Below are 8,498 nucleotides of genomic sequence, written 5' to 3'. Positions count from 1 at the left end.
TAATAGAGAAAAAACTAAGGCCAGTTTCTTTATTACCCTTATTCTCTATTTTTTTTTTTTTTGAGTTTTATAGAAAGTAAAAGTATTATTAGATATTATTATATAATTTTTTATATAAAAATCTAATAAATATATAAGTTTAATTATTATTTAATATAAAATAATTTACATATATTTTATTATTTATTATGAATATATATATTTTTTGTGTTTGAATCCAAATACACACCTATCGCTACAGTATTCAATCTCACCATTACAACAATTAATTTTATCGCCACCGCTGATTTTAACATCGCTGAAGATAAATACACCGCTCATCTAAACTAAACTTAAATTATTAGTTGATGATAAAAACATTCAGAGAATTGCATAGTCATTACAAAATGTATGACATTTTGTTAGCCGAAAGATATGGATGTTATTGAAAACAGACAAATTGTGATATAAACAGATCACATGTAAGGTTGATTAAAAACACGCATGATTTAGATTTGTAAATCTATTTTCAAAGTATAACATGTGGAAGTGGAACATCTTTTATACACATTGCCTGCCTATCCTCATCGTATCACTACTTGACCTCCACCCCTATTATTTTGCCCCATTTAGTAATTCTCTTCCTACCTGCACCAATCTTAGTTTTATCTTAGATTCATTTCGATGACAGTTTTTTATAAGTTTAATGATAAATTTGGCTATTAACATTTATATGTTTTTGTTAAAATAGTTTTAATTGTATTTTTAGTCTTTTTTATCATTAATTTTTTTCAAAATTTTTTCTAATAAAGTTGATGAAAGTACCGTTAAGAACGTTAACGGGATGATATGGAAATTTATATGTGGAATATTTTTATTGAGATGTAATTTGTTACTTAGATAATCCAATAATATGATTACATGTAGAAAATAATAAAATAAATAATACGTGAAATTAAAAAAAAGTCTTAATTTAAAGAAGGGCTAAATATAAAATTTATACCCAAACTTGTCAACTTCTCTCAAATTGGTACTTATGATTTTTTTTGTCCGAGATTAGTACTTGAATTTTTTTTCGTCAACTAAATTGGTACTCGAGTCTAACGTCGTTAATTTTTACTGATGTGACAGTACTGGCCAATCACGTACCACCACATGGCATCCTCTTGTACCTCTTTTTATTTTTATTTTATTTTTTATTTTCTCTTATTTTCCTCCCTTTTTCTTTTCTTATTTTTCTTTTTCTGACCTTGCTTCTACACTCCATCTTTCTTCTATCAAGAATCCCTAAAATTTTCCCTCATTTTCTCACCATCCAATCACCACCAAAATCACATCTCTTAAACCCTTTTCATTTTCCTCCTCATTTTTCAGCCACCATCAACCAACCCCCACCACTTCCCCCCTTTTCAAACGAACCCACAAAGACTGACTCTCGTCCATTTTTTATGTTTGTGTAATTAATTTTCTTTCAACAGTGAGAGCCTTTTTCGTGGCGCATTGTCTGCCGCTTGGAACCAAAAGAAATTTGCTAAAAGATGATTGCTTGAAATATTTTCTAAATTTATGTTAGAAATTTTACAAGTTTCCTTTTACTTTTGTATCCTTCTTCATCGACTTTGGTTTCTCAAATTTTTCCCTTTAATATCTCATCAATTTCATTAGCAGCCATTTTTGGAGTTGAAGGTGTCTTTTGTTCCACAGTAGCATTCCCCCCCCCCCCTCTTATTTTCTAGTATTGCTGAAGAACTCTTATTGGGCATTATCTGAATCTGGGAAAAGACTGATCAAACAAACACAAGCAAACAAGAAATCTAATAAGAGAGTTGTCGGAGGTCAAATTAATTGTTATAATATTAATCATCTCATCATATTATTAAACCTCGAAAAGAAAATGAAACCCAAAGATGGAACCTTCACCTATCAATCTAATACTTAGAATCAATTAATCATGCCTCCTCTTACCTTACAGCAAATCCAAAGAGAATATCAGCAGATTGGTATTGCCGTGGCGTAGCGATGTTGCGGCTGCTATTTCGATGACGACGTCCGTCACTTCTAAAGACCTTAAGGAGGAAAAGATGAGTGAACTGAACTGGGTGGAGCGGCTCAAGAACTTTTTAACGAAAATTTTACAAAAAAGAAAAGAAAAAGAAGAGAAACTTGGGCTGAGGGAGAAAGAAGAAGAAGAAATGATAGAAGAAACAAAAAAAAGAAGAAAGAAAATTAATTACACAAACAAAAAAATTTAGGGGAGCAAAAATAAAATAGATAAGTTTTAAAAAAATTTTAGATTATAACAACATCATGACGTCATTTATGTTACATGTCACAATCTTATTCCGCTATTTGTCCTGAACTTAACGGTGTTAGGCTTAGGTACTTATTTAGTTAACGAAAAAAAAGTTTGAGTACCAATCTGGGACAAAAGAAACCATAAGTATCAATCTAGGAGAAATGGACAAGCTCGGGTACCAATTTTATATTTAACCCTTTAAAGAAAATAAATGTAATTATCTAAAAGAAACTTAACTCAAGTAGAAAAATCTCTCATAGTAAACAAACGTACTAAAGATTGAAACCTTTTGAAAATAAAAGAAAGATTGAAACCTTGACTCATTTTAAAACCTTGGATCTCTAGAAATCTTATCGAGTATTGAAATCAAACCGAAAATAAAGATTGAAACCTTGACTCATTTTAAAACCTTGGATCTCTAGAAATCCTATCGAGTATTGAAATCAAACCGAAAATACTAAACTTTCAATCAAGAGGAAAGAGAAACCCAAAACATTTCTCTATTGCTGAGCTTTGAAAAGGTGAAGCAAAGGTTAGTGTTCCGTTACTAATCGACTGAGTATTCTAATATTTTGGGTTTAGGCTTATGGAATTTGGTGTTTAGCTTTATTTTGATAGCAATATCTATTGAATTATTCGGGGTTTTGAAACCTTAAATTTCAAAATTCATAATTGAATTTTGAGTTGTTTTAGTTCATAAGGAAAAAAAAAACTTGTAATGGAGGAAATATTAGTCAATTATATTGAAAATGGGTTTCTTGGTCTTAGGATAGGTTGTTTTCCTACTCGTATAGAAATAATGAAAAAAAATAAAGACCATAATCAAATCCAACTACCTTTATAGAGCATATTACTTCGAAACAAAACAAAAAAACTAAGAAAAAGTTGAAAATTTTGGAAGCAAGGTTCACACGGCCGTGTGACATAGCCCAGACCGTGTGGACATTCGAAGTCTGGACATACGGTTGTGTCCCAGCCCGTGTTTCTGCCCGTGTGTATATTTGAATTAAGGCCACAAGACCGTGTCGTAGGTCGTGTGCCTAACTGTGTGTGCATTCGATGTTGGGTCACACGACTGTATGGCTGTTCATGTCCCAAACCGTGTGACAAACTATTTTAGGACACACGACTGTGTCGCAGGCCGTGTGGAACCTGCACTTAAAAACATTAAGACACATAACCGTGTGTGTCACACGGCTGCGTGACATCCCGTGCCCTAGGCCGTGTGCACTAAATCTTGCTTATAAAACAAGGCATGATTCACACCTATCTTAGGTAACAAGCCAAGCATAAAACCACCCTATAAACACTACCAAAAACACTTTCAAATAAGTCAAAACATGTCAATTTCCTACCATTTATGTGCCTAACCAATGTCCCCTCATTTACACCATAATTCAATAATCATTTAACTAGCATTAACCTTAATCATCCATATATCCCATTCATTCATCATCAAGAACCACTAACCTATCTACCATAACATGCCATAAATTAACCCAAATCAAGATAATTCATAGCATACACTTCCAAAAGAACCAATTTCATTTAACATATATCATCAACCATATACACAAGTATTTTCAACTAATACAAAACATAGCCCAAATTCACATAACAAACATACATAACCTTCACAAAACTAACTAATACACAAAATGACCATTTCTAAAACTATTAACATCTTAAGTACATGCCAAGACACAAAAAGAGTACATCACCAACGTTGATTCAGGTTTATCTTTGGATGCTGAGTTGACAATCAAAGTTAAGTACCTAACCTGCACACAGAAGAATAAATCATATATTGAGTGAATTTCATTAATCTCCAAGAACTAGACATGTACTTATTAACCATAATTTAAGAATCCATATCCTATTGTGTTTATTACCACATGGTATATTACAAGGAATGTCGTTAACATTCTCTACTCATCCTCTTTATATCAATCATTTGCCAAACTTCTTCAATGGATCGATTATACAAGTCTAATAGATCAAACCTTTATTGGCATCCAATGCCTGACAGATAAATTGTAACAATCTTTTGCGCCCTGCGCTGGTCGGTAATACCGACAATAAATGTGCCCCACACTGGTTGGATAAACCGATAATGTTTTGTCCCTAACGCTGGTCGGATAAACCGATGATAGATATTCCCCGCACTGATTAGATAAATTGACAATGTTTTGCGCCTAGTGCTGGTCGGATAAACCGACAATATCATATGTGTGTGTCCAGCACTAGTTGGTTAAATCAACATTACATACACATAATTCCAAGATCCATCAATTCATAACGTAATCTTTTGCATTAATCATCTATGTTAAATTCTATGGTCCATTTCATAAACATTTACATATATAATTCCATAATAATTCATTCAAGCTAACAATCCATTGAAAACATATAATTATATATCAAAGTAACTACTAAATTAACTAAAATAAATAAGTAAAGTTCGAGTTTAAGGACTACGAACTTACTAAAATTACGTTTGCTTCCGTTGATCGGAGTTGATTATTCGACAACTTTCTCCTTCCCTCGGTTAACACCCACTTTACTCGTTTCTTGATCTAAATACAATAATTTAATTTAATTAACTAACTCAAAACCACAATAATTCAACTTAAACAATTTATCTCATAATCATATTTATACATTTAACCCTCAATAGTTAGCATTTACAAAACTTAGTCCTTACCACAGAAACTAATTTAATCACATCCTTAACCAATTCCCTAGCTAACCGAATGTACATATGACTCTCATACAGTCCCTAAATTCTCGCAATTTATAAACTAACACCATGCTATTTTAATTTATAACATTTAACTCCTTGAAAGCTACACTAGCAAGAATCACTACTCAAGGTAATAATTTCTCATACTATAAAACTTAATTATTCAACCAACACTTCCAACACAATGAACAGTCTAAAAAACCAGTCCTTATACATATCTTATTTTATCAAATTAGTCCCTCAATTAGCTTGGTCTAACTTAAAGGGTTCCAAAAATACAAAATCTATTAGAAATGAAAGTTTAAAACACTTACATGCAAGACATTCCACAACCGAAGCTTAAATTCCTTCTACTATGGTGTTTTTCGGTGGAAAAGAAACATTAGAGAAGATGACCACTTTTGTTTTATTTTTATCAAAACTTGTTCTAATTTGCTAATTACAAATTTACCATTTAAACTTATTAAATTTTACAACAAAACCAATGTATATGCATCCACTATCTTGATAATTGATATTATTATCCACTAAGTCCTTTAAACTTCCTTTTTACATCAATTTATCACACTTACTAATAAACCTTAACTTTTCATCTTTTACACTTTTGCCCTTTTTACTAAATTAGCTATTTAATTTTAAAATTTCATAATCAAATTTTTATACGACATTTGTGATATCATATAAATACTAATTAATTAATATATATTGACTCACTAGCCGGAATTGTGGTATCATAATCTTTACTCCCGACACCACTAAAAACGGGTCGTTACAAACACATTCACATTCACATGTTCTTTTCTATTGGATAAGCATATCTCCTTATAACCCTTCAATTTGACTCAAAGAGTCCAACATGTCCCATAAGTGTAGCATTAAGTTATCACTCTCTATCACACCAGCATGTTCCATTGAATGGAGCTTAGCTCGACATTCTCTTATTTCTCCTAACCTGTCCTAAGGCCTCTCGCCCAGATCATAAAACACAAAGATGAGTACTCACAACCCTATGACATGCCATTATATCCAACAATCACGGAAGACTATAGTGTCAAAACATTTACTTAAACATAGAGCTCATGATTCATAAGGAGCTCACAAAACACTGTTCATAATTAGCTTGGAATATATGTTTCACACTGGTGGAACTGGATCCCTCCCATTTTTTATATTAACATGATAGTATTCCATATTCAATGAAGAGTATGAATTGCATAAAATAAATAACATTATAAAATTAAAAAATATGCTAAGTTGATTGGGCTCGAGCTTTAAATATTGAAATCCAAATTTGACTAGTTTACAATACGAGTTTATTTGATTTTTTTTTTGTGCAAGTTCATTTTCAAGCTTTTCTTTTTCAAATCATTCAAATATATTTTTTGCGCAACCCTTCTTTTAGGCCTAATTTTTTTGAAAACCCTTCAAATATTATATCAGCCTTTAAATTTGGAGAAATAACCAAGATATTCGAATAAGATCATTTTAGTCAACCCAAATTAATTTTAAATAATAAAATAATGATATAAATTTTTATATAAGATGTCTTTAAATTTTTTTAAATAATAAAACCAAAAAGTTTTAACTGATTTGTATCTCGAATTATCCATTGGCAAGTGACAACCCAATTTCAAAAGTGTTTGCAAGCCTAGACCCCTTTTATTATTCAAATATTAGTAAAATATTAAACATATATTTTTATATTAATGTTCAAATATATAATTAAATTTTTTTATCTAAACTCAATACAAATCGAGCATTTGTATCCAACCCAAATGATTTCAAATCATTTCTTTTTGCAGACATTTTGGGCCAAGCCCAAGATCGACCCATCTCTCTGGTAGATACTTCAAGTTCCAATAACTACAATTAAGCACACACATAAAAAAATCATTATCATTATCTATGAATATTTTGATTATGAGTTTATATAGATTTATATATCATATTGCTTAAGAAAATAAGATAACCGAGACTTGGGGTCTATATAAAAACTTATTTTGTAAATTTTATTTTTACAAGAGGTGACATCAAAAAATAAAAAAAGTATTGGGATAGAAAATACTTCCAAGTGAAAGTATTTTTCTATCAATACGTTGAAAATACTTTAAACTAAAAGTATTTTGTCCTGTAATTTTTAAAAAATACAATCTTATCCAATAATATTTTTTTTTAAAAACGACACAAGAAGTGTTCCTTTTTTGTAAAACTTGAATAAGCTTAAAACCGATTCACATGAAGGAGTAACTATGAAATGGATATTGGATTGTATCCGACAATAAAGGATGGTAAATGAAGGGAGATAAGATAGTGTTGTTGTTGCCCCCACTTTTCTTGGGTTTTGCGATTATCCAATCACTTGTTTTCAAACAAAAGAAAAAAACATGTCAAACTCTCACATCCAATCCTTTTTATTGCTTTGCAACTCCAATACCGCGTCCTTCCACTTTACTACTGTATCTCTCATGGAAAAACGCACGTATGACTTCAAAAGCATTTTACGTCCAAATATAATTTGAAGAGTCATCACAAAATCTCATTTTCATTTGTATCAAATAATTATATAAAATTTATAAATAAATAAACCTTTAATTGAAATAATAAACTTGAGGTTATAAATACTGGGTTTTATTTTAGGTTTTAATTGTTTTTATATAAAATGTAAAAAATATATTTTTAATTCTTTTCTAATTAAGTTGGTGTGTAATTAACTCATGAGATTAATAGAGTATATTTAAGCTCTAATGGAGTTGGTATCTCGAACCAACTTAAATAATTCATTTTTTACCTATGACAATATTTGTCTGTTCTCAAAAGTAAATTTAAAAAAAACATAAAATTTTAACTTTCAAGAAATTTCACCACAACCTACCATTGTTTAAAATTGAAGTCATATAAATAAAAACTATTCGTTTGGGTGGGGAGCAGTGTAGTAGTCAATTTTAGAATTAACTAATTTTGAGTTTAAATTATTTTAAATTTGAGAGTCTTAATTCAATCATTGATTTTAGGTTGAATTAGGTTAACTGTAAATCATAATCTTTTATAATTCAACTTTAGCCCGTAAACGAACATCTAATTTCGGCCTGAGTGAAAGTTCATATGTCAAAAATTTAAACGTACACATGAGTAGAGGTCTTAGACAGTGGGTAGAGTATCCAATCTAATGGCAACATGAAATCTTGAAATCTTATGGAATTTAAAAAATTACTTCTTAATTTTGTCCCTCCGTGTAGTGTGTCAGAGTTGGATTGCACCCCAAAAGGAAAAAGACCCCACATAGAAAATGAAAGTAGCTAAAGACAAATATACATGCGTACATGTGAGCGTGGGATGTACACCATAATTTTCATGCTAGAGGGAGCCCTAAAGGACCCACACGTAAAGCATATATTTATAATAATTATATCACTTTAAAGGGGGATATCCTTGTTGTCCAAAAGTGGAGATTCATATGTAGTTTAAGGACCCTACCATTTT

The 8,498-nt window shown here is 30.7% G+C and overlaps 2 long non-coding RNA genes across 2 annotated transcripts; both read right to left on the bottom strand.

Annotated features, from left to right (window-relative positions):
* Nucleotides 1-1,521: 1,521 nt before the first annotated feature.
* LOC128034080 (uncharacterized) lies at nt 1,522-2,317 on the bottom strand. Its single transcript, XR_008190150.1, has 2 exons — nt 1,945-2,317; nt 1,522-1,762 (listed from the first exon to the last, which is right to left on the bottom strand). It is a non-coding gene; the product is annotated as an uncharacterized LOC128034080 (long non-coding RNA).
* A 1,485-nt stretch (nt 2,318-3,802) lies between these two features.
* On the bottom strand, nt 3,803-5,469 carry LOC105776177 (uncharacterized). The gene is made up of 3 exons (XR_001127899.2): nt 5,333-5,469; nt 4,762-4,851; nt 3,803-4,056 (listed from the first exon to the last, which is right to left on the bottom strand). It is a non-coding gene; the product is annotated as an uncharacterized LOC105776177 (long non-coding RNA).
* Nucleotides 5,470-8,498: the final 3,029 nt, after the last annotated feature.

Source organism: Gossypium raimondii, chromosome 10 (assembly GCF_025698545.1).
Source record: "Gossypium raimondii isolate GPD5lz chromosome 10, ASM2569854v1, whole genome shotgun sequence".
Lineage (NCBI taxonomy): Eukaryota > Viridiplantae > Streptophyta > Magnoliopsida > Malvales > Malvaceae > Gossypium > Gossypium raimondii.
The sequence above is the reverse complement of the archived record's forward strand: the minus strand, read 5'-3'. Positions and strand labels throughout refer to the sequence as shown.